Below are 26,958 nucleotides of genomic sequence, written 5' to 3'. Positions count from 1 at the left end.
AGAATTTACAGATTTGTCTTTTAAATTTTCTGAGTGTTTTTACACATATTATCTCATTTATTCTTTCAAACAAAATGGTGAGATGGAAATGCAATATTCCTCCCTATCAGATGAAGAAACAGGTTGTCAGTTATATCCAGTTAATAGCAGAAAATAGTTAGAATTCATGTTCCTTGGGATTCAGTGCAGTGATCTTTTTCTTCATTAACTGAATGCAGACATACTGAATGTCTCTAACTGCTTAGAAAAGCAATGTCTTTTTTTATGACACAAGAAAAAATATCACACATTCTTGTATCATGTAACACTATAAGAGCTCCATTTGAACATATTGTTCTAATAAACTTGATTGTTATTAAATTGTTAATAATTATTCTCATTATATAAAAATTTTTAAACTAAATTCTATATAATATCTGACCTGGAGAGTTTAAAATGAGCAAAAACTTAGTGTGTGAATTTTAAGATACTTTTTTAGATCAAAACTGAATTTTCACCTAAATATCTAGTAGAGGGAAAGGTAAACCTAATCCAACTATGACTGAAAAACAATATGCCAAAACAAAGTGGACAACTAAAATCTTAATTCATAATAGAAAATAATATGTCCTCATTTATCTTTCTCAGGTATTTAATTTTATTGAGGGAAAATTCACACAACACAAGATCATTTGAAGGGTAGAATCCAATGGCACAATTCTTTGCAACCATAACTTCTATCTAGTTCCAAAATATTTCCATCACCCCAAGGAAAACTCCATATCCATTGAGCAGTCACTGGCCATTCCTCTCTTCCAGCTCCTGACAAACACTAATCTGCTTTCTGTCTCCAAGCACTTACCTATTCTGAATATTTCATATAAATAAAATCAAAACAATATGTGACCTTTAATGTCTGGCTTCTTTCATTTAGAATTTTCGAGTTTATATATATTGAAGTGTATATCAGTACATTTCTTTTTATGATTGAGCAATATCCCTTTGTGTGGATAAACCACATTTGTTTCGCCATTCATCAGATGATAAACATCTGCATTGTTTCCACCTTTGGCTATTGTGAAAAGTTCTACTAAAAATATACATGCACAAGATTTTTTTTCCCTGTTTTCAAATATTTTGTATAAATACCTAGGAGTAGAGTTAATGGGTTATATGGTGTAGAATTAATGGATTATATGGTAATTCCCTGTTTAACTTTTTAAGGAAATGCAATACTGTTTTCCACAGTGGGTGCCCCTTTTTATATTCATACTAATGATCCACAAAAGTTCTAATTTCTCCACATCCTAGCCAACACTCATTTTGTTTTTTTTGTTTTTTTTCTTGCTTATAGACAACTTAATGGGCAAAAGGCGGTATTTCATTGTGGTTTTGACTTATAATTCCCTAATGACTAACAATGTAGAGTATCTTTTCATGTGTTTGTTGGCCATTTGTATATCTTCACTGGAGAAATGTCTGTTCAGGTCTTTTGCCCATTTTTATTGAGTTGGTTTTTATTTTTACTGTTGAGTTATAAGAGTTCCTTAAATAATGTGAATAGAAGACCCTTATCAGATATATGACTTGCAAATATTTTCTCCAATTCTAACAAACTATCTTTTCACTTTCTTGATATTGTACTTTGATACACAATATTTATTTATTTTTTCTTGATGTCATACTTCCTCAGGCTGTTCTTGGCTGTAATAGTTACCTAGACTTTCTTTGTATTTAATGACCTTGACAGTTTTAAGGAGCACTGGCCATAAATGTTGTAGGATACCCTTCTATTGGAATGTATTTGATTTTTTTTTCATGATTAGACCAGAGTCATGGGTTTAGGGGAGGAACACCACAAATAAAGTGCCATTTTCATCACCTCCTATCAAGGTTATATTCATTTCTCATGGCCTTGATTATCAGGCTGAAATAGTGTTTGTCAGTTTTCTTCATTGTAAAGTTACTTTTCCCTGCTTTCCATACTGTACACTTTGGAAAGAAGTCATCGTGCTGAACCCGTATTTAAGAAATGAGGGGTTATGTTCCTCCAGGTTTAGGTTAGAATGTCTACATAATTTACTTGTAATTCTTCTGTATGGAAAATTTCTACCCTACTTATTAATTTATTCAATCATTTATATCAATATGGGCTCGTGGATATTTATTTTATAATTTGGATTAAGATACTTATTTGGATTAAATATTATTTTATTTTGTTGTACAAATTTTTTCAGTTTAGCCCAGTGGGAGCTCTTTCATTTGGCTTCTGATATACCCTGATATCCTCCATCAAAATGGGTGAGTGTGTATATATTTGAACATTTCCTTATTTTCTGGCATTACAGAATGTACCAGCTTGTCTTGTGTATTTCTGCCCTATTTCTATAATCAGCCACTTCTCCAAGGATATCTGGTTCCTTTTACTGGAGATGATATTAGAAACAAACATCTGGGCACTACACATGCTCGTTGTTGCCAGGGCATCATTCCTTTTAGGTTCTCATTGATGACACAGTATGCATAAAACCACATATCCAAAATTATACTATCATATAAAATAGTATCACTGCACTGAAATCTCCTGTACCTCACCTATTCATCCACCCCACTGAACCCCTGAACCCTTGATAACCACACATCTTTTCACTGTCTCCGTAGTTTTGCATTTTCCATAATGTCATATAGATGGAATAAGTATGCAGTCTTCTCAGATTTGCTGCTTTCACTTAGTAATATACACTTCAGTTTCCTGAATATACATTCATGACATGATACCTTATTTTATTTATTGCTAAATAATCCATTGTATGATATACCACAGTTTTTTTAATCCATTCACCTATTAAAGGACATCTTGGTTTTCTACAGTTTTTGGTAATTATGAATAAAGTTCCTATACACATGCAGTTTTTATGGGAACCTAAGTTTTTAACCAATCTGGTAAATACCTAGGAATACTATCACTTTATCTTATGGTAATATTATCATCAGCTTTGTAAGAAACTACCAAAATGTATGTCCCATTTCCTATTTCCACCAGCAGTGAATGGGAGTTTTGAAAAAAAATTTTCAGTTTTATTGAGGCATAAAAGAAAGACAAATACTACATGGTATCACCAATATGTGAAATAAAAGAAAAAAGCATAGAAACAGGGAGTACAAAGTGGTTGCAAGGGGATGGGGAGGGGAGGGGAGGAGGAAATAGGGAGATGTTGGCAAAAGTACAAACTTTCAGCTATAAGATGAATAAGGTATGAAGATCTAATGTAAAACAATGTTACTACAGGTTGCTAACAATGTATTGTATAATTGAAAGTTGCTAAAGGAGTAGAACTTAAGTGTTCTCACAACAAAATTAAATAAATATGTAAGGTGATGGATGTGTTAATGTTTTTATAATGATGAGGATAATGCTTTTACAATGTATATGTATATCAAATCACCACGATGTACACTTTACATTTCTTACAGTTTTGTTAAAGAGAGTTCCTCTTGCTCTGCATCCTTGCTACCATTTAATGTTGTCAGTTTTTTAAGCCAACTTAATAGGTATACAGTTGTATCTCATTTGTTGTCAAAAGTTGAAATTCCTCAATGACAAATGATGTTGTGTATTTTCATGTGTATGTGTGTGTGTGTGTGTGTGTGTGTGTGTGTGTGTGTGTGTGTTTCTCTGTTTCTTTTGCCATCTGTATATCTTTTATGGTGGGGTTTGGTCTGTTTAGAATTTTTGCCCATTTTGTAATTGACTTCTTTATTTTCTGAGGGTTGAGCTTTAAGAATTCTTTGTATATTTTGGATATATTTCTTTATCAAATATGTGTTTTCCAACTATTTTCTCCCAATCCTTGGTTTGTCTTTCAATTCTCTTAACATGGTCTTTCACAGAACATAAGTTTTTAAATTTTAGAAAGTTCTACTTATCAATTTTTTCTTCCATGTATCATGTTTTTTGGAATTGTGTCAAAAAACTCCTCTCCAAATCCTAGATCACTTAGATTTTGTCCTCTTTAACTTCTAGATGTTTTGGAGTTTTGCAATTTATATTTAATTGTATGATCCATTTTTAGTTATTTTAGTGAAAGACAAAAGGACTATGTTTTCATTCCTTTTGTGCATATGAATGTCATATTATCTCAAAACCATTGAAAAGACTATCATTTCTCCACTGAATTGCCTTCGCTCCTTTGTCAAAGACCAGTTGACTCTGTTTTCATGGGTCTATTTATAGACTGTCTACTCTCTTCCATTGCCATACATGTCAGTTTTTACACTAATGCCACATTATCTTGGTTACTGTAACTTTATAGCAGTCCTTGAATTCAAGTAGTAGCTATCTCCTACTTTGCTCTTTTTCAGTATTGTGTTGGGTATCCAAATTTTTTTCTTTCCATATAAAGTTTAGAATCAATTTGTCAAAGTTCACAAAACAGCTTGCTGAGGTTTGGGTTGGGATTGCATTAACTCTCTAGATCAAGTTAGGAATAATCCACATCTTAACAATATTCTCCACTATTCAGATATTCTTTGATATCTTTTTTTTACTTTTTTTTTTTTTAACATTTATTCATTTTTGAGAGACGGAGACAGAGCATGAGTGGGGGAGGGGCAGAGAGAGCTGGAGACATAGAATCCAATGCAGGCTCCAGGCTCTGAGCTGCCAGCATAGAGCCCCACATGGGGCTTGAACTCACAGACCATGAGATCATGACCTGAGATGAAGTTGGACGCTTAACTGACTGAGGCACCCAGACACCCTGGGTCTTTGGTATCTTAACAGAGTTTTATAACTTTCTGCATATATATCACATATATATTTCATAGGATTTTACCTAAATGTTTCATTTTTCGTGGTAATATAAATGGTATTGTTTAATTTTAGATTCCAATTGTGTAGGGTCGTATATAGGAAAACAATTTACTTTGGAATATGAATTTTGTTTTATGACATTGCTATAATTGCTTATTAGTTCCAGGAGGATTTCTTCTCATTTGTTTGGTATTTTCTACGTAGAAAATTATGTTATCTGTGAACAAACACAGTCTTATTTCTTTGTTCTGAGTCTACATACCCAATATTTTTCTAGTCTTATTGCACTAGTGAGGGCTTCCAGTATAATGTTGAATAGGAGAAATGAAATATTGTTGCAGTACTAGGGGGGGTAAACAACCAGATTCTCCCTCTCAAGTGAGATGTTAGTTATTTTAGTTGTTGGTTTTCATAATTGTTTTTTCACCAAATTGAGAAAATTCTCCTCTATTGTTAGTTTGCTGAAAGTTTTCACCATGAATGGGTGTTGGATTTTATCAAACACAAAATGCACCAAATATTTTAATGTATCACCTCATATGATGATGCAATTTTTGTTCTTTAGCCTGTTATAATTTAATTGCTTTTCAAATGTAACTAGAATAACTCCCCATCGGTCTTGGGTATAATCTTTTCAAATATTGTTGATTTAGATTTGCTAATATTTTGTTAGGGATTTTTCATGTGTTCATGAAAGATACTGGTCTCCAGTTTTTCTTTCTCATAATGTCAACATCTGATTTGGCTATAAGAATAATACTAGAAGGGGCACTTGGATGGCTCAGTCAGTTAAGTCTCAGACTCTTCATCTCATCTCAGGTCATGATCTCACCGTTCGTGAGTTTGAGCCCCGCATTGGGCTATGCACTGTCAGTGCCAAGCCTGCTTGGAATTCTCTCTCCCTCTCTCTCTGTCCCTCTCCCACTCATCCTCTCTCTCTCACTCTCTCAATATAAATAAATAAACTTTTTTCTTAAAACAAAGAATAATGCTAGAAAGCATTCCCTTTGCTTTTTATTTTTGGAAGAAATGGTAGAGAATTAGTATCATTTATTCTATAAATGTTTGGCAAATTCACCAGTGAAATGAATTGGGCAAGTTGCATTTTTTGAAGGTTATTAATTATTGACTCATTTTTTTATTACAGATAAGCCTATCATATTATCTATTTCTCTATTGGGTAAGTTTTGGTAGTTTGTGTCTTTCAAGGAATTAACTGATGTATTTCATCTAAGGTATCAAATTTGTGGGCTTAAGGTTGTTAAAAAATATCTCCTTATTATTCTTTTAGTATTCATGGAATCATTAGTAATGACTCTTCTTTTATTTCTAATATTGGTATTTGTGTCTTCTCTCTCTTTCTTTTGGTTGCCAGGCTAGAAGTTTATTACTTTCATTGATTTGCTCAAAAAACTACCTTTTTAATGTTGTTGGTTTTTTCTATTTTGTTTCAAATTTTATTGATTTCTGCTCAAATATTTATGTCTTTTTTTCATTCGCTTTAGGCTTAACTTGTTCTCTTTTTTTTCAGTTTCCTAACATGTAAGCTTAAAGTACTGAGTTTAGATCTTTCATCTTTTCTAATATATGAATTCAATGCTATAAATTCCCCTCTAAGTACTTTTTTCACTGTGTCCCACACATTTTGATAAATTGTAGTTTAATTTCCATGTGGTTAAAAACATTTTTAGGGGCTCCTGAGTGGCTCAGTCGGTTAAGTATCCAACTTTGGCTCAGGTCATGACCTCACTGTTTTGTGAGTTTGAGCCCTGCCTTAGGCTCTCTGCTGACAGCTCAGAGCCTGGAGCCTGCTTCGGATTCTGTGTCTCCCTTTCTCTCTGTTCCTTCCCTGCTTGCATTCTGTTGTCTCTCCCTCAAAAATAAAGATAGATTTTAAAAAATTAAAAAAAAACATTTTTAATATCTTTTAAGACTTCTTCTTTGATCCATGTGCTATTTAGAATTGTATGGCTTAATCTCCAAATATATTAGAATGTTCCAGCTATCTTTGTTATTGATTTTTAGTTTCATTCCAATGTGATTTGAGAACATACTTTGTCTGATTTCTACTCTTTCAAATTTTTTAAGGGGTGTTTTATGACCCAGAAAGTGATCTATCTTGCTGAACATTCCATGTGAACTGGAAAAGAATGTATATTCTGTTATTGTTGGATGAAGTGATCTATAAATATAATTAGATCAAGCTGATTGATGGTTCCTTTGAGAGCAACCATGTGCTTACTGAATTTCTGCCTTCTGGATGTATCAATTACTGAAAAGAGAGACTTGAAGTTTCCAACTATAATCGTGGATCTGTCTATTTCTCATTGGACTTATCTCAAGTTTTGCCTCATGTATTTTCATGCTCTGTTTTTAGGTGCATACATACTAAGGAATGTTATGTCTATTTGAAAAATGAGTTATTTCTCTCTGAGAACATTTTTTTTTCTCCTACACTTTTGGAGGATAATTTTGCTGAACATAGAAATCTGGATTAATTTTTTTAACATGGTAAATATTTCACTTCACTCTTTCAACCATAACATGGTTATGACAAGAAGTCTGATGTAATTCTTATTCTTGTTCCTCTATAAATAATGTTTACCCTCCTTGGATTCCTTCAAGATCTTCTCTTTTGTTTTCTACAGTTTGAATATAATATGCCTAAGTGTAGACTTTTTTCTTGTTTCTTTTTTTTTCATGTTTGTCATTATTTTTGGAAAATTCTCAAGCCATTATTATTTCAAATATTTCTTCTCCTTTTCCTCTTTCTTTTCCTCTGTTATTCCAATTATACATATGTCCTTTTATTATTGTACCCCATTCTTGAATAATATATATGATTATTTTTGTCATTGTTTTCCTTCCAAGTATTTGAATTTGGGAAGTTTCTACTGATGTATCTTCAAGCTCAAAGATTCCATCCTTGTTATGTCCAATCTAGTGATGAGCCTATGAAAGGCATCCTTCATTTGTCTTACCGTGTTTTTGATTTCCAACATTTTCTTTTGATTCATATAGTTTCTATCTCTCTGTTTACCTTACCAATCTGTTTTTGCATATAGTCTACTTTTCCAATTAGAACACTTTATGTATTAATTATAGTTATTTTAAATTCTTTATACAATAATTCCAAAATATGTCATATCTGACTCAGCGTCTGATAATTGCTTTGTCCCAAGATTGTAGTTTCTCTTGCTCTTTATGGTGCTTTGAAATAAACCTGATTTTAAAACACTTTTATTTCTTGTGGCATATATATACATACATACGTGTGTGTGTGTGTGTGTATGTGTGTGTATACACACATACACACACACACACACATATATAAAATCAGAAGTTGGGAATAAGTTTAGGAATTCCCTGGGCTTGCACCAATGGGTTAACAAGGCATGAAGAATTACAAAGCCATAGGAAGGTGAAAAAGCCTCCCAATTTAGTACAACAGCAGAAAGTTGCTTTCACAGGAAGGAAGGACCAAATTAGGTAAACAGGTAAATAGGGCTATAGACCATTGTGGGGGTGAAGCTGCCCAGAGAGGAACTAATTAGCAAAAGAAAGGTGCCTTGTTAACCCTGAGGCAGCATGCTTTATTTGTCTTATCCCCTAGGCTGGCTAAGATAAACAGACACAGAGCCTCTTGTCTGCAGTTAACATCCATCTGCCCTGAGCCAGGATTTTGTTTTATATTGACCTAAACCCCTAACACTGTATATCTTCAAAACCCCCTTTCCCTCACACCCATGAGTTAATGTTCACAGATTCATTGTCTTTTTGTGCACATCCATCATGCTTGTAAGCCTTCTGATCCTAATAAATATGGAGCAAGGACCCTTACTCGGGGCTCTTGTCTTTTCCTGGACATATCTCGCATTTTAATCCTGCATCCCACTTTCTTGCTGGACAAGAAAGATCTAGATCCAGAGTCTGTGACACAATTGAGGCCAGAATTACCCTGAGACCAAAACCAGAAAAAGATACCACACAAAAAAGAAAACTATAGGCCAGTAGCCCTGATAAACACAGATGCAAAAATCCCCAACAAAATGCAAATGGTATATAGCAATGCATTAAAAAGATAATTCACCATGATCCAGTGGGATTTATTCTGGGCTGCAATGGTGGTTCAATATTCACACATCAATCAATGTCATAAATGACATCAACAAACAAAAAAGATAAAAATCAAATTGCCTTATCATTAGATGGGGGGGGGGGAAGCATTTGATAAAATTCAATGTCCATTCATGATAAAAACTCTCAACCAGATGGGGTTAGGGAAAACATACTTCCACATAATAAAGGCTATATATGAAAAACCATAGCTAACATCATACTCAATGGTGAAAAACAGAGAGCTTTTCCTCTAAGATCAGGAACAAGACAAGGATGTCCACTCTCACCACTTTCATCTGACATAGCACTGAATATGCTATGCCACAATAATCAAACAAGAAAAAGAAATCAGAAGCATCCATATGGGTAAAGAAGAAGTTAAACTGTCACTATATGCAGAAGACATCACACTATACATAGAAAATCCTAAGGACTCCACCAAAAAAAAAAAAAAAAAAAAAAAAACCTACAAGAAATAATAAATGAATTCAGTAAAGTGGCAGGGTACAAAATTAACAGCCAAAATATGGTAGTGTTTCTGTATACTAATGATGTAGCAGAAAGAGAAAAACAGAAATTTTTAAAATAACACCATTTACAGTTGCACCAGAAAAATAAAATACCTAGGAATAAACTTAAGTGAGGTGAAAGACCTCTATCCCCCAAACCATAAAACATTGATGAAAGACACTGAAGATGACACAAACAAATGGAAAAATGGAAATTTATTCCATGCTCAGGTATTGGAAAAATTAATATTGTTAAAATGTTCATATCACCCAAAGCAATCTACAGATTCAAGGCAATCTCTATCAAAATATCAGCAGCAATTATTCACAAAACTAGAATAAATAATACAATAAACAAATAAATAATAGCCAAAGCAATCCTGAAGAAGACAAGATACCTGGAGGTATCATAATCCCAGATTTCAAGATACATTGCATAGCTGTAATAATCAAAACAGTATGGTACCAGAGCACCTGGGTGGTTCAGTTAAGAGGCCAACTCTTGATTTAATCACCAAGGTCTCAGGTCATGATCTCACTATTGGTGGGATCGAGCCCTGTGTTGGGCTCTGTGCTGACAGTGTGGAGCCTGCTTAGGATTCTCTCTCCCTCTCTCTCTGCCCCTCCCCAACTTGTGCACACACTCTCTCTCTTTCTGTCTCTCTCTCTAAAAATAAATAAATAAACCTTAAAAAGCCACAATACAAAAACAGATACATAGATCACTGGAACAGAACAGAAAGTCTAGAACAAACCCACACTTGTATGGCCAATCAGTCTATGACAAAGGAGGTAAAAATATGCAACATCAAGACCACCATGTATGAGATATATTCGGTGTCCTACAACATCTGGTGTATAGGAGTCAAGGCCCTGCTGAGGAGCCGGCTGCAGGTCCTGTGCCACACCACCCAGGTGACCAGACAGTTGCTCATCTACACTGGCACGTACATGCTCCAAGTGCTTGGTGACACAGAAGAGCAGACTCCTCCCAGGTCACAGTCCCGAAAGAGGTTCACATGTGGATAAGGATGCGCACTGCAGGGGACCCAGCTGGCTCGTGACCCTAACATTCCCTCTCAGAAAATGAATTTTGAAGATGCTTATGTTGCAAACCATGTGCACTTATACAATGTGGGTCATGTGTGCTCGGGAGTGGCACCCAGGGGAAGAAAAAGGGATTGATGGCATATGAAATGGGGCTATGCATCAGGATGCCCTGAAGGGAAGAGATACCTAGGGACTTCTGTCGGGGGAGGAAGAACCAAACGTGTGGTATCTCTGGAGCAACACAAATTATGCGTTAAGCCTCACCTCCTGCAATACACCAATCACAAGAGCTACTTTTAATATGGATTAAAGAAAAATGGAGAGTTTCTTCAACAAATGGTGCTGGGAAAACTAGACACCTACATGCAAAAAAATAAAACTGGGATCACTTTATTACACCCTGTACAAAAATAAATTCTGCATGGATTAAAGACCTAAATGTGAGATCTGAAGCCATAAAAATCCTGGAAGGGAACACAGACAATAATTCCTGACACTATCCATAGCCACATTTTTCTAGATATGTCTCCACAGGCAAAGAAACAAAAGCAAAAATACACTATTGGGACTATACCAAAATAAAAAGCTTTTGCACCGTGTAGGAAACCATCAACAAAACAAAAGACAACTTACTGAATAGGAGAATATATTTGCAAATAATATATCCAGTAAAGGATTAATATAAAAATATATGAAGAACTCATACAACTTAACACCAAAAAACAAACAAACAAATACCCCATTTAAAATATGGGCAGAAGACCTGAATAGACATTACTCCACAGGAGACATAAGATGGACAACAGACACATGAAAAGATACTCAACATCATTAATCATCAGGGAAATGCAAATCAAAACCTCAATGAGATATTACCTCATAGCTGTCAGAATAGCTACAATAAAAAGACAAGAAATAACACGTGTTGGCAATGATGAAGAGAAAAAGGAACCCCTAAACACTATTGGTAGGACTGTAAATTGGTACAACCACTAAGGAGGTTCCTCAAAAAATTAAAAATAGAAACACCATATGATTCCATTTTTCCACTAGTGGGTATTTACCCAAAGAAATGAAAACACCTTTTCAAAAAGATATATGCACTCCCATGTTTGGTTTTTTTTTTTTTACTTTTATTTACTTGAGAGACAGAGCATGAGCAGGGGAGGGGTAGAGAGAGAGGGAGACACAGAATCGGAAGCAGACTCTAGGCTCTGAGCCATCAGCCCAGAGCCCGACGCAGGGCTTGAACTCACAGACCGCGAGATCGTGACCTGAGCTGAAGTCAAACACTTAACCGACTGAGCCACCCAGGCGCCCCTGCACTCCCATGTTTACCACAGCATTATTTACAATAGCCCAGATATGGAGCAACCTAAATGTCCATCAATAGACAAATGGATAAAGATGATGTGGTATATATCTATATCTATATCTGTATCTATCTATCTATCTAATAATGGAATATTACTCACCCAAAGAAAGAATGAGATCTTGCCATTTGTGATGACTGATTTTGTTTGACCTGGAAGGTATTTTGTTAAGTGAAATAAGTCTGAGAAAGATAAATACCATATGACTTCACTTATAACATGAAATCTAAAAAAACAAAACAAGTAAATAAACAGAAAGCAGAATGAACCTATAAATACAGAGAACAAACTGATAGTTGCTGGGAGAAGGCAGGCAAAATGGGGGAAGGGGAATAGGAGATATAGGCTTCCATTTATTGAATGAATGTAATGGGAATAAAGGCACATCTTAGGGAATATAGTCAATGGTATATACTACAATGTTGTATGGTGACAGATGGTGGCTACACTTGTGTGCTTTATATCATAGCATGATATAAAGAGAAAGTGAATCACTATGTTGTACATATGGAACTAATGTAATATTATGTGTCAACTATAGTCAAATAAAAAAATTAACTAATAAAAAATTATTTCCTCTTTCACTCTCTCACAGCACTATATACCTTTTCTTCCACAGAAGTTATGTACAGCTTTCAGTTATTTATTTATTTATTTATTTATTTATTTATTTACATAAGTATTTGTTTGCTATCTGATTTTCCCTCAAAACTCTAAGTTCTTGTCTGAGAAGGAGACAGAACAATGTCTTATCATGCCTGAGAGATATCAGGGATCTATAGAAGCAACCATATTGGGCCCCTGGTTGTTAGCAGAGGCAAAGACAATCATTTTATGGATACTGGGGCTAGAAAGAAAGCAAGGAAGGCAAGAGTGAATACTGGTGTGTTGTATAAACTAAATCGGGTCCACTACTATCACCATTTTACATATTATGCATTTATTTGTTTACCTGAGCTAGTTTGGTTGGATACTGTCCAGAAATATACAAAAAAAAAAATTAAGGTAATACAAGAATCCCATTTTAGATAAAAGAATATGAGGCTCAGAGTTTGTAACTTGACTAAATTCGCATAGTTCACAAGTGACAGTGCCAAGTTTCAGGCTACTTTTGCCTGTCTTTAAAGCCTGGGCTCCCCGGTTTATACCATTCACTGTCCTCTTTCACATATTACATTCCTTACTCTCGGTATCTTTGGAGAGTCTATCATTCAATCAAATTAGCCATATCCCACAGTACTTTCACCAATCTGTACTGCCCATGTTGACCTTTAATCCTTTGAAATTTGTAGTCCTTAATTGTATACCACCGTCTGCTGTTCAGTGTCTTACCACTGTTGACTTACCAATCTAATAGCACCTTCTTTAAGGTAAGGGATCTACACTACATATATTTACATCTAGTACTTCTTATAAGATACAGTCTTAACTCAGTCTCTTCCTTGAGTAGACTGCTAGAAAATGATGGGCTAGAAACTAATAGGCACCAAGCAGGTGGGATTCCACCAAACAAAACTTTGTTTTGAAAACAGTAGGTTAGAGAAATCATAACCTTATATGTCCCAGGCTTCTATATCTGGATGGAAAGAAGTTGAAGATAGAAGTAAAATAATCCTTAACAACACAAAAAATGTTATCTCTTAGGAGCTTATGAGGATATCATCAAAATAGTACTGTTAAAAATGTAGGAAGTGGGGGCGCCTGGGTGGCTCAGTTGGCTGAGCATCCAAGATCTCCGAGATCCGAGATCCAAGATCTCAGTTCAGGTCTTGACCTCGGGTTGTGATTTCAAGCCCCACTTTTGGCCCCACGCTGGACATGACCCGGCCTGACTCAAGATGCTGCAGGTGCACCTCCTATGCTAGAAAGGCAGAGGGAGGAGGAATAAGGTGGCCTTCCTGCTGAGAGTTTGCCTGCTGGAAACTCAGTGCCTGGATGAGCATCCTGGGGTCTCAGATAAGCTGACACATTGGTGTTAGAATAAGTTCACCCTGAAGTATAAATGTTTTGCAGATTCAGGCCTTTCTGTGCAATATCCTAAGTCAGGGCCTGTTGATCCTTCATCCACAGGGAAATAAAACTTGAATTGTTCAATCTTCCAAAGACACTGCACCAAGAGGCATTGCAGGTATGGCTGCTTTTGTGTCACATTTGTGTCATTAGGTGACAGAAAGGAAAAGTGGCTTATCCAGGCCCAGTGTTCTGGCTGGTGAACATCTGAATGATTAATAGGTTGACACTTGAAAAAAAAAATGTAGGAAGTGGAACACATCCATAACTACACCGCTTAATTCTTCCCTCCTCATTACCTGCGCACAACAATTCTTAGCTCATAGATGTCTTGGTCTTATTTATAATTATATTAATCAGGCTGGGTCTTTCAGTATTTTTTTCATTGTAATGGATTAGGAGCCCCATTGCCTAGCAGCTGGAGAAATACAGAAGTACAAGTTAAAAGCCATTGGAATTTTTAATCTAGTTGTCTATCCAAACTACTCAAGACAAAAAAAAAAAGGTATTTTTCAAATATTGGTGAGAAAACAACTTAGAAAAACAACTCAGCTTAAGTTGCCTTAATATTTACTACTTTTTCTTCAAACAAGCAGTTGAGGTAAAAAATAATAAAGTCAAATAAAAGAACAGAATTTAATTGCCCCCCTATTATTTCATAGAAGCCCATTTGAATTCAGGTGGTCAACACAAACAAAATTATGAGCAGTCTGCTGATCAGAGACCTCAGTGACACTAATCTATTGCTCAGTCTGGGAGAAGATCCAGGCCAACATTCAACAAGTCTACCTACTACTAAGTAAGTAAATTCCTTTTTGTGTAATAATTACTTAACTCCAAATTACAATTATTTTTGAGTCAGTGGTCTTAGAATGGCCCTTCCTAACATAATACAGAATTCTAATTTAAGAAATGAATGTCTATGTCTTTTTCCTAACATCCCCTGTGATATATACACATGTGTCCCTTTTTAAGTTGGCAACAACTCATTTGCAGACATCATTATTTAAACTTTACCTCCTTCCTCCACCTTAAACATTAGTGAATAGTGTAAATCCAATAGGAATTGTTCTGAGACTTTTTTTTTGTTTATTTATTTTCAGAGAGACAGCATGAGCAGGGGAGGGGCAGAGAGAGAAGGAGAAAGAGGGAGAATCCCATGCAGGCTCCACATTGCCGGCACAGAGCCCAATGTGGGGCTTAAATCCATGGACCATGAGTTCATGACCTGAGCCGAAGTGAAAGGCTTGACTGAGCACTCAGGCGCCCTCAGTCTTTTTTCTTTTCTTTTCTTTTCTTTTTCTTTCTTTTTTTTTTTTTTTTTTTGAGAGAGAGAGAGAGAGGGAGAGAAACAGTGGGGGAGGGGCAGAGAGGGGGGGGAGACAGAGTCTGAAGTAGACTTCAGGCTCTGAGCTGTCAGCACAATACCTACATAGAATGTACCAGACACAGGGATAGTGACTATGAAGTCTATACTTGGTAAATGCTTGGAACTTGTGTAGAGTCCCCCACCAGTCAGGACTAGTGAAATGCCTATTTAGCAAATGTTCTCTAACCAAGAGAAGAGAAGGAAATAAACAACAGAATGTGTTTGCAATATACTGCATCACAGCCACTTCTTCCTGATGAGCTAACGTGGGGTTGAGGTGAAGGTATATAACTCTGCTTCACTACATATTCAATGTTATTTTAGTGTAGTTGCCATAATTTAAAATGTTTGTATTCTCCAGACTGTCTAGAATGTTCACACAACACAATAACTGGTTTATTTACTGGTTTACATGTGGTTTCCATTCCTTAAACATAACCATCTATACTTTAACGTAGTGATGTTTCTAGGCTGTGTCTTGAGATACCACCTTCCTTTGCCTGATCTTTAGCCAAGGTGACTAGTGGATTCACATCACTGACACTATCCACATAGTTAATGTCAAGTCCAGCAATCCCATCCTTATATACCTCATTGTTTTTCTACATTAGCTTTCCAAACCCCAAGCATCCATCCTTAAACTGTGAAGAGAACATTTTAAAAATATACTTTTACCTGAGCATGTGGGTGGCTCATTCAGTTAAGTGTCAGACTCTTGACTGCAGCTCAGATCATGATCTCACAGTTCAGTTCATGAGTTCAAGACTTGCATCAGCCTCCATCCTGACAGTGCAGAATCTGCTTGGGATTCTCTGTCTCCCTCTGTCTCTGCTCCTCCCCTGCTTACTCTCTCTATCTCTCTCTCTCTAAATAAATAAACATTTTTTAAAAATTAAAAAATATAAATATATCTTTACTTTTGAACAAAAAATGAAATATGTTTTAAATAAGTTTTCTCTTTGTTTTTCTAAGAGTAGTAATCACCATTGAAAGAAAGATACTTAAGCATAAATTAATTTTAAATAAATTTTAAACAAATTAAAGTACATTTCTTTAATGTAATTTCTATATCTTATCTATTCAAAAACAAACAAGACTCCTCCCAAAAATATGTGGATATGTGTACACATAATTGTGTAATTGAATTAAAAGGAAACTGAAACAACCACCAAAAACGTGAACAGACTTGTGTGTGTGGTTAAACAAAAGTAACAAGAAAAGGCAGATAGAGACATATTATCATATTTCCTTCTCAGACCTCTAAAGCGTTGCATTCTGATCAAGAATACTTGATTTACGTAATACTTTGTAAGTGAAAATAAAAAGGTAGGCTTCCATTGTTGTTTTGTTACCTAAAAGAATATTAATAATGTTGACTTTCACCCAATATAAACCCAGAACTTTGCTCATGTAACCACAGAAATTCTCGAGACTTCAAAATGTTTTTCTACCCTCCATTGAAACCCCACAAAACCAGCAATTCAAGGCTGGCTGTTCTGTCATATACACAAGTGGAGTATATCGGCAACCAGCTCATTTGTCTTGACTGGTCTTCTCTGACCACTCACCTAAGTCATCTGGCTCCTGAAGGGACTAGAAATAGCAATTTCATTTTAAAATAATATAATTATTAAATTAAAAAGTTAGCCAAAGAAATGTTTTAAAACTGTGCTTAACTTCTATCAGTGGAACTTTTAAAATTAATTTCACTGACCAGGTCTGTCTTTGGTTTTAGCAAAAGGTACACTTTCAAGTGATTTTCTCAATTCAGAGGAACTCAGAAATTAAGAGGTCCCAAAGGAGCATAGATAGCTTGGGTAAGTGAAATTTTCCTACCCCAGAAGGTAGTCTCTACAATGAATATATACCTCACACTCTCACATGGATACTGGTCACAACAGAAAATGGATTATTTGTTTTGCTGCAATATGAGTTTATTTCAGATTCTAGTTAGAATATAGACAATACTTTATCCATGGGAAAAAATATGGTCAAATATGGGGTCTCTCTGATAAGAAGGTACAGTCTATACTCTCTAAATTTCTTAACTACTCCCTTAACCCTTCCTCTATCACATTTAAGACAATTTTACAATGTTTTAACACTGTATTTCCATTAATACTAATTGGGATGGCTTGGAATTTTTGCAGTTTCCAGAAATATCAAGGGTTTCTTCTCCTAGCTACATTTGGGACTTCTGGACTCCATACAGCATCATAAAGAACACCTGCTATTCAGTCTGACAGCTCCCTAAATGCCCTGGTTGAGGAAGTATTCGGGTTCTCACAGCACCACAGTCATCAGGGGCTACAGTTTTTTCTGGATTATGTTCCAGGCACAGGTATGTAGGCATAAATAACAGAAATTTCCAAACATGGAAAAATGGACTGTTAATAATTTAGCTCAGGAAAAATCCTGATAGAAAATATGGAATGAAATCTCTCAAAAGTTGTAACAGTCAATAGTTACCATGAGAATGGAATTATGCTTTTGGAAATGAAGAGTAGGAAATGCGGAATGATACCAAAGAAGGAGAAAGGACTGGAGTCACAAACATTGGGTGTGCATCCCACTCCCCACCCCAGCCACACTATTTCTCTGTTCTGAGACTTCTAACAGGTTACAAATGGGGACCAACCTCAGGACCTATTTCATGGGGTTATTGTAGAGATTAAGTTGGACAATGTAGGTGAAAATACAGTGGGTATTCAGAGAGATAGAGCAGGCAGACACAGAAAGAAACAGGGAGACTTAGTTTTTACATGGTCCTAAAATTCATAGTTCAAAACAAAAAAATAGGTATTGTCTAATTTCCTTCCTTCCCTCCCTCTTTCCTTCCTTCCTTTTCTTTCTTTCTTTCTTCTTCCTTTTCTTTCTTTCCTTCCTTCCTTTCTTCCTTTTTCCTTCCCCCCCGCACCCCATCCTAAGTTTTGATTCTCTTTGGGGAGTTCTGCTTTAAGTCATTTGATTTTACTATTATACCTTTGGAATCAAGATTTAATTCTCCCACCTAGGACATGATTGAAAATAAATTATAACAGTGTTATTAATATGACTATTAATATAGTTAATTTAGTAGTAATATTTTGTCTTTTGTAATTCAACTAAAATAATGTTAACAACTTTTAAAGCAAGTATTAGGTGAGCAAGCAGGCATAGGCTTTTACTTCTTTAGTATAACCTACAGAACCTATTTTTTCATCTATAGTGTCCAAAAGTGATCAGAGTACATAGTAAAAATAAATTCAATAAATTCTTGTTGACCACACTAGAAAATTAGAAGGCCCTCCTATATCTAGTACTTTATAACTCTGTCCTTATTTTTATTGCTGGTATCTGGTAACTCTTGTGGATTTAAACAACATCAACAATTTTATAATAGACAACAGTGAGGATAACAGACTAAATTAGAGGAAACCAGAAGCAGTTAGTGCCAAGAAAAATAATAGAATTATTATAGATACAGAGAATACTTTTCATAGATCTACTGACCATTTATATTTCTTCTTATGTCAATTACCTCTTCATTGGACATGCAATCTTATGAAGAGTTTTATTATTTTTGATTCATAGAAATCATAGTTCTCAGCCAAACTGAACTTTTCTCCAAACCAACATTCTTTCCAGAAGCTAACTCCAAATAGACTATTAACTGTGTTCCTTTTGGGCATTTACCTTTTAACTCATCTTTTCAGCAGTAAAATAAGTATGATTATTATCATGATTATGAAACAATGGTTAAAAGTGTTTATTACAGCTCTGAATTATATAGAAAAAGAAAAAATGAAAAAAATACTGTATAGCTGGTTTCCAGCTTTGATACAGGACTGTGAACACCAGTCATCAAAAACTAGTAGTGGCTGCTGGAGATAATTGATCCATTGCAGCAAAGCCCTTCAGATCAAGAAATTTTTGAAAGAGAGAAGGTCAGGGAACAATCAGAAGGATATGGGAAAAAAATAAGGAGAAAGGAAACTGGGAAGAGAGAAAAGGAAAAAGGGAAAGAGAGAGAAAGAATATGAATCTCTTGTCCAGTTTTATAGGTTTATTAGATCTTTAAAATAATTTACGCAGCAAAATGACTAGTTTAAAGGAAAACTTAAAGTTTCTCTAACTTGTTGATAAGAAATATAATTAATTTATATTTTCCATTTACCCTGGTATTACAAGAGATAGTTTGGAAAGAACTATCTGCCAAAGATTGTTAGAAAGAACAGATTTCAAAAATCATGGTTTCTCAGGCTAAAGCAAATGAGACTGAATGGAAATAGCTTCCTGTGGATATGTTGGAAATGAAGTAATTTACCAAACTCTGAAACTCCCATTTGTAACACACACACAAAAAAAACTCTTTTCCTCAAGTAACTTGATGCATATCTCTCTCCCAGAGTTAATTATAAACTTTGGATTATTTTAGTCCACCCAGAGATTTCCAGATTTTAGTTTCTCAGAAGCCATCTTGTTTTGAATCAGAAACCTAACACCAGATTTTATATTCAATGGTCCCATACCACGTCTGGCAAAATGGCTTTAATACACATTTTAAAGTGTGATATTCAAAACTAAACCTTTCACGATGGCTGAGGTACACTTCAGGCTATAAGTAATTTCTTACAGGTTATATAAGCTTTGAATTTCATGAACAGAGAATATTTCTTCCTGGTGCTCATGATTTATCCTTTCTTTATGCCTAGAACATTTATTCTTTAACTGATTTTTAACTACCTTGTATTTGATTAGTTTATCTGCTCTTGCACTTAACTATGTTCATTAGTTAAAAAGTTTTGTCATTTTGTCAAAATAGTATTAATATCTCTTTTTAAAAATGATTGATTCAAAAAATGATTGATTCATCTATTTATTCATTAAAGAATTAAGTCGGGGTGTCTGGGTGGCTCAGTCAGTTAAGGGTATGACTCTTGATTTCAGCTCAGGTCATGATCTCATGGCTTGTGAGTTTGAGGCCCATGTCCGGCTCCACGCTGATAATGCAGGGTCTGCTTGAGATTCTGTCTCCTCCCTCTGTTCCTCCTCCACTCTCTCTCTCTCTCAAAAATAAATAACTTTAAAAAATTAACCTTCAATAATGTATTAAATATTGTGTCAGTTTTTCAAATTTATAAATAGAAACTATTTTTCTAACATACAGCCCCTTAACAATGTCATTTTAAAAAATGTCACTTTACCTCACGTCTACAGTATTTATTGAATGATCATAATTCTTTTTTTCTAAAGATTTTTTATTGTTAAGTAATATCTACACCCAACATGGGGCTTGAACTTACAACCCCGAGATCAAGAGTCACCTGCTCTATCAACTGAGCCAGCCAGGAATCCCAAATTGATCATAATTCTTGATTCATAACATACTCTCACTATTTTTCCATGCCCATTTTGTGTTTGCTTGTTTATTTAATGATAAAATTACACTGATGGAAACATGACCGAATACAAGATCTAGATAATTGATAACATACAACTGGTTATATGCTCATCCTTATGCCTACCTTTCACCTCCCTTCACTTAAGGTTACTTAGGTCTTACATCTTCTCTTTCTGTACAGAGTTTTATCATTTATATTTTTTCTGCAAAACATACATTATTTTCCATTGCTCTTTACTTTATATAAATAGTACTGAGTGGATCCATTTTGGACTTTTTTTTCTTTCAGTATTATGTCTAAGATACATCTATATCATTTTATAGTTGTAATTTGTTATAGTTCTGAATAATATCCCATTGTCTTGCTTATGGCGATTATTATAAATTTCTCTACATACACATACAAGAGTTTATCTTGGGTATAGAAATGGGAGTGAAATTGCTGAACCACAGAATTCATCAATATTGAGCTTTACAAGATAAACTTTTTTCCACACTGATTATATTAGTATAGACTTCCATCAGCAATGTAGAAGAAATCTTCTTGATTCACATACTGTTATTCAGAAAAATGAATTTCCTGTCTTTCCTTCAGGTGAATTTAGAACAAACTAGACAAAACTGAAGAACTAAACCAGTCTGTGGTGCCTGAATTTATTATTTTGGGGCTTTGTAATTCATGGGAGCTCCAGGCCTTTCTCCTGGTGATATTTTCTTCACTTTATCTTATCACCATTTTGGGCAACATCTTCATCGTGTTCCTAATTATTGCTGACCTCATCTCCACTCTCCCACGTACTTTCTGTTAGCCAATCTTTCACTCATTGACTTCTGCCTTTCCTCAGTCACTACCCCTAAAATGATCACAGACTTGCTCAAGGAAAACAAGACTGTCTCCTTTGAAGGCTGCATGTGTCAGGTTTTCTTTGGACATTCTTTGGAGAGGGTGAGATATTTCTGGTTGTGTCAATGGCCTATGACCATTATGTGGCCATCTGCAAGCCACTCCATTATTCCAGCATCATGAACAGACAAATGTACATTGGGTTCATGGTGACATCATGGATCATTGGCTTTGTGCATTCAATAAGCCAACTCACTGTGATTATAAAGCTGCCCTTCTGTGGGCCCAGGGAACTGGCTAGCTTTTTCTGTGATATTCCATTGGTGACCAAGCTAGCCTGCATAGACACCTATATCCTAGAAATGTGGATAAATGCTGACAGTGGGGTACTGGCAACCATTTGCTTCATTCTATTGCTAATCTCTTACTCATATTCTGTTTACCATCTGTCTTTGCTCTAAGGATGGGACATTCAAGGCTCTCTCCACATGCACTGCCCACATCACAGTGGTAGTGCTCTTCTTTGGGCCTTGCATTTTTACTACCTGTGGCCACTCAGCATCACCTGGGTGGACAAATTTCTGGCTGTGTTTTATGCAGTCATCACACCTCTCCTAAATCCAGCCATTTACACTCTAAGGAACCAAGAAATCAAAAATGCCATTAAGAGATTATGTTAGCATATGGATTTCTGTATTTCAGGGCCTCATGTTAACAGAATGTGTACTATAAGATCTCTAAATTAGCGATACCTGTCTTATTATTTGGTACTGGGAAGCATTCCCCAAGTCACATATGGAAACAGGTAACAGTTTTATGTCAATTCTATTTTATTCCATAATCACTTGCTAATCACTGAATACAAAATGATTTCCTGTCTGGAAAATTTGGCCAGTGTCTATGACTATGATGTTGTTTGTGCTCCAGAATAAGTTAAAATTAATAACAATGTTAATGTTATTTACTACTAGTCGTGTTGCTACTTCAGCACCTTATCTTAAAATTTCCTGTTAAGCTAAGCATTTCTTTGAGCAAAGCACTTGACATAGATCTCTAAATTTTGATCAACAGGTCAGTGTATGGAATACTGCTCTTTATTTTTATAATGGGTAAATTAGTCTCTCAATTAGTTAAAGCTCTAGCTACCTTATCTGAAGAGACCGTTGGAAAGGTAGTAACTATTATTCACCATCCTCAGAAAAAAAAGAATCATAATCATAATCTGAAGAGAGTGTTGTCCCCGCAACCTCATATTTTAGCCATCTGTGAAACAATATGATTCTCTTCAGAAGGTGAGCTAATTTAAATACAAAGATGGATATACTAACAACCTTTGGGGATTTTGCTTCATCTCTTTTTATTTGTAAATGGGTTAGAAAGTTCATTATCTATATCAGATTAAAGCAGGGAAAAGTGTTATGAGAGTGAGGTCAAAAAGTCTGATTTTAGAACAAAGTATCCATTCAATTATCCAGGGTTCAGATGGCCTGCAAGCAACTGGATTATACACAAAGTTTGTGAATTGTTCATTACTACATATAATATAACTGATAAGGGACAGAAGCAGGGAAATGTTCACCTTTAACCCAGAAGGCTGATCTGTAGCCTGCATAGTTCCAATATGGATCAAATACCTGCTAGTTCCTACATTCTTTTTTTTTTTAATTTTATTTTTTAATATATGAAATTTACTGTCAAATTGGTTTCCATACAACACCCAGTGCTCATCCCAAAAGGTGCCCTCCTCAATACCCATCACCCACCCTGCCCTCCCTCCCACCCCCCATCAACCCTCAGTTTGTTCTCAGTTTTTAAGAGCCTCTTATGCTTTGGCTCTCTCCCACTCTAACATCTTTTTTTTTTTCCTTCCCCTCCCCCATGGGTTCCTGTTAAGTTTCTCAGGATCCACATAAGGGTTAAACCATATGGTATCTGTCTTTCTCTGTATGGCTTATTTCACTTAGCATCACACTCTCCAGTTCCATCCACGTTGCTACAAAAGGCCATATTTCATTTTTTCTCATTGCCACATAGTATTCCATTGTGTATATAAACCACAATTTCTTTATCCATTCATCAGTTGATGGACATTTAGGCTCTTTCCATAATTTGGCTATTGTTGAGAGTGCTGCTATAAACATTGGGGTACAAGTGCCCCTATGCATCAGTACTCCTGTATCCCTTGGGTAAATTCCTAGCAGTGCTATTGCTGGGTCATAGGGTAGGTCTATTTTTAATTTTCTGAGGAACCTCCACACTGCTTTCCAGAGCGGCTGCACCAATTTGCATTCCCACCAACAGTGCAAGAGGGTTCCCGTCTCTCCACATCCTCTCCAGCATCTATAGTCTCCTGATTTGTTCATTTTGGCCACTCTGACTGGCGTGAGGTGGTATCTGAGTGTAGTTTTGACTTGTATTTCCCTGATAAGGAGCGACGTTGAACATCTTTTCATGTGCCTGTTGGCCATCCGGATGTCTTCTTTAGAGAAGTGTCTATTCATGTTTTCTGCCCATTTCTTCACTGGGTTATTTGTTTTTCGGGTGTGGAGTTTGATGAGCTCTTTATAGATTTTGGATACTAGCCCTTTGTCCGATGTGTCATTTGCAAATATCTTTTCCCATTCCGTTGGTTGCCTTTTAGTTTTGTTGGTTGTTTCCTTTGCTGTGCAGAAGCTTTTTATCTTCATAAGGTCCCAGTAATTCACTTTTGCTTTTAATTCCCTTGCCTTTGGGGATGTGTCGAGTAAGAGATTGCTACGGCTGAGGTCAGAGAGGTCTTTTCCTGCTTTCTCCTCTAAGGTTTTGATGGTTTCCTGTCTCACATTCAGGTCCTTTATCCATTTTGAGTTTATTTTTGTGAATGGTGTGAGAAAGTGGTCTAGTTTCAACCTTCTGCATGTTGCTGTCCAGTTCTCCCAGCACCATTTGTTAAAGAGACTGTCTTTTTTCCATTGGATGTTCTTTCCTGCTTTGTCAAAGATGAGTTGGCCATACGTTTGTGGGTCTAGTTCTGGGGTTTCTATTCTATTCCATTGGTCTATGTGTCTGTTTTTATGCCAATACCATGCTGTCTTGATGATGACAGCTTTGTAGTAGAGGCTAAAGTCTGGGATTGTGATGCCTCCTGCTTTGGTCTTCTTCAAAATTACTTTGGCTATTCGGGGCCTTTTGTGGTTCCATATGAATTTTAGGATTGCTTGTTCTAGTTTCGAGAAGAATGCTGGTGCAATTTTGATTGGGATTGCATTGAATGTGTAGATAGCTTTGGGTAGTATTGACATTTTGACAATATTTATTCTTCCAATCCATGAGCAGAGAATGTCTTTCCATTTCTTTATATCTTCTTCAATTACCTGCATAAGCTTTCTATAGTTTTCAGCATACAGATCTTTTACATCTTTGGTTAGATTTATTCCTAGGTATTTTATGCTTCTTGGTGCAATTGTGAATGGGATCAGTTTCTTTATTTGTCTTTCTGTTGCTTCATTGTTAGTTTATAAGAATGCGACTGATTTCTGTACATTGATTTTGTATCCTGCAACTTTGCTGAATTCATGTATCAGTTCTAGCAGACTTTTGGTGGAGTCTATCGGATTTTCCATGTATAATATCATGTCATCTGCAAAAAGCGAAAGCTTGACTTCATCTTTGCCAATTTGGATGCCTTTGATTTCCTTTTGTTGTCTGATTGCTGATGCTAGAACTTCCAGCACTATATTAAACAACAGCGGTGAGGCTGGGCATCCCTGTCGTGTTCCTGATGTCAGGGAAAAAGCTCTCAGTTTTTCCCCGTTGAGGATGATGTTAGCTGTGGGCTTTTCATAAATGGCTTTTATGATCTTTAAGTATGTTCCTTCTATCCCGACTTTCTCCAGGGTTTTTATTAAGAAAGGGTGCTGGGGGCGCCTGGGTGGCGCAGTCGGTTAAGCGTCCGACTTCAGCCAGGTCACGATCTCGCGGTCTGTGAGTTCGAGCCCCGCGTCAGGCTCTGGGCTGATGGCTCGGAGCCTGGAGCCTGTTTCCGATTCTGTGTCTCCCTCTCTCTCTGCCCCTCCCCCGTTCATGCTCTGTCTCTCTCTGTCCCAAAAATAAATAAAAAACGTTGAAAAAAAAAAAAAAAAAAAAAAAAAGAAAGGGTGCTGGATTTTGTCAAAGGCCTTTTCTGCATCGATTGACAGGATCATATGTTTCTTCTCTTTTTTTTTGTTAATGTGATGTATCACGTTGATCGATTTGCAAATGTTGAACCAGCCCTGCATCCCAGGAATGAATCCCACTTGATCATGGTGAATAATTCTTTTTATATGCTGTTGAATTCGATTTGCTAGTATCTTATTGAGAAATTTTGCATCCATATTCATCAGAGATATTGGCCTGTAGTTCTCTTTTTTTACTGGGTCTCTGTCTGGTTTAGGAATCAAAGTAATACTGGCTTCATAGAATGAGTCTGGAAGTTTTCCTTCCCTTTCTATTTCTTGGAATAGCTTGAGAAGGATAGGTATTATCTCTGCTTTAAACGTCTGGTAGAACTCCCCTGGGAAGCCATCTGGTCCTGGACTCTTATTTGTTGGGAGATTTTTGATAACCGATTCAATTTCTTCGCTGGTTATGGGTCTGTTCAAGCTTTCTATTTCCTCCTGATTGAGTTTTGGAAGAGTGTGGGTGTTTAGGAATTTGTCCATTTCTTCCAGGTTGTCCAATTTGTTGGCATATAATTTTTCCTAGTATTCCCTGATAATTGTTTGTATCTCTGAGGGATTGGTTGTAATAATTCCATTTTCATTCATGATTTTATCTATTTGGGTCATCTCCCTTTTCTTTTTGAGAAGCCTGGCTAGAGGTTTGTCAATTTTGTTTATTTTTTCAAAAAAACAACTCTTGGTTTCGTTGATCTTCTCTACTGTTTTTTTAGATTCTATATTGTTTATTTCTGCTCTGATCTTTATTATTTCTCTTCTTCTGCTGGGTTTAGGCTGCCTTTGCTGTTCTGCTTCTAGTTCCTTTAGGTGTGCTGTTAGATTTTGTATTTGGGATTTTTCTTGTTTCTTGAGATAGGCCTGGATTGCAATGTATTTTCCTCACAGGACTGCCTTCGCTGCGTCCCAAAGCATTTGGATTGTTGTATTTTCATTTTCGTTTGTTTCCATATATTTTTTAATTTCTTCTCTAATTGCCTGGTTGACCCACTCATTCGTTAGTAGGGTGTTCTTTAACCCCCATGCTTTTGGAGGTTTTGCAGACTTTTTCCTGTGGTTGATTTCAAGCTTCATAGCATTGTGGTCTGAAAGTATGCATGGTATAATTTCAATTCTTGTAAACTTATGAAGGGCTGTTTTGTGACCCAGTATATGATCTATCTTGGAGAATGTTCCATGTGCATTCGAGAAGAAAGTATATTCTGTTGCTTTGGGATGCAGAGTTCTAAATATATCTGTCAAGTCCATCTGATCCAATGTATCATTCAGGGCCCTTGTTTCTTTATTGACCGTGTGTCTAGATGATCTATCCA

The 26,958-nt window shown here is 35.9% G+C and overlaps 1 protein-coding gene, 1 non-coding gene and 1 pseudogene across 12 annotated transcripts in view; all 3 read left to right on the top strand.

Moving 5' to 3' along the window:
• The window catches only part of LOC131516824 (olfactory receptor 4F21-like), an 82,908-nt gene that overhangs the window by 24,162 nt on the left and 31,788 nt on the right, over positions 1 to 26,958 (top strand). For 4 of the 11 annotated variants that reach the window (XM_058738326.1, XM_058738332.1, XM_058738325.1 and 1 more), the window contains 2 exons: positions 2,217 to 2,280; positions 14,516 to 14,652. The exons of 2 other annotated variants lie outside the window; for them this stretch is intronic. The gene's annotated coding sequence lies outside the window, so the exon portion shown is untranslated. Of the gene's footprint in view, positions 1 to 2,216; positions 2,281 to 5,939; positions 5,973 to 14,515; positions 14,653 to 16,957; positions 17,040 to 17,378; positions 17,564 to 26,958 lie in introns of those variants that run through there. 5 more of the 11 variants (XM_058738328.1, XM_058738331.1, XM_058738327.1 and 2 more) reach the window with 4 other exon arrangements.
• On the top strand, positions 13,950 to 14,084 carry LOC131518524 (small nucleolar RNA SNORA17). The gene has a single exon (XR_009265193.1). It is a non-coding gene; the product is annotated as a small nucleolar RNA SNORA17 (small nucleolar RNA).
• Positions 19,799 to 22,129, top strand: LOC131517931 (olfactory receptor 4K3-like; annotated as a pseudogene).

The sequence above is a fragment of the Neofelis nebulosa genome, chromosome 7, assembly GCF_028018385.1.
Source record: "Neofelis nebulosa isolate mNeoNeb1 chromosome 7, mNeoNeb1.pri, whole genome shotgun sequence".
Taxonomy (NCBI): Eukaryota; Metazoa; Chordata; class Mammalia; order Carnivora; family Felidae; genus Neofelis; species Neofelis nebulosa.
Note: the sequence above shows the minus strand (reverse complement) of the source record. Positions and strands in the feature narration are given on the sequence as shown.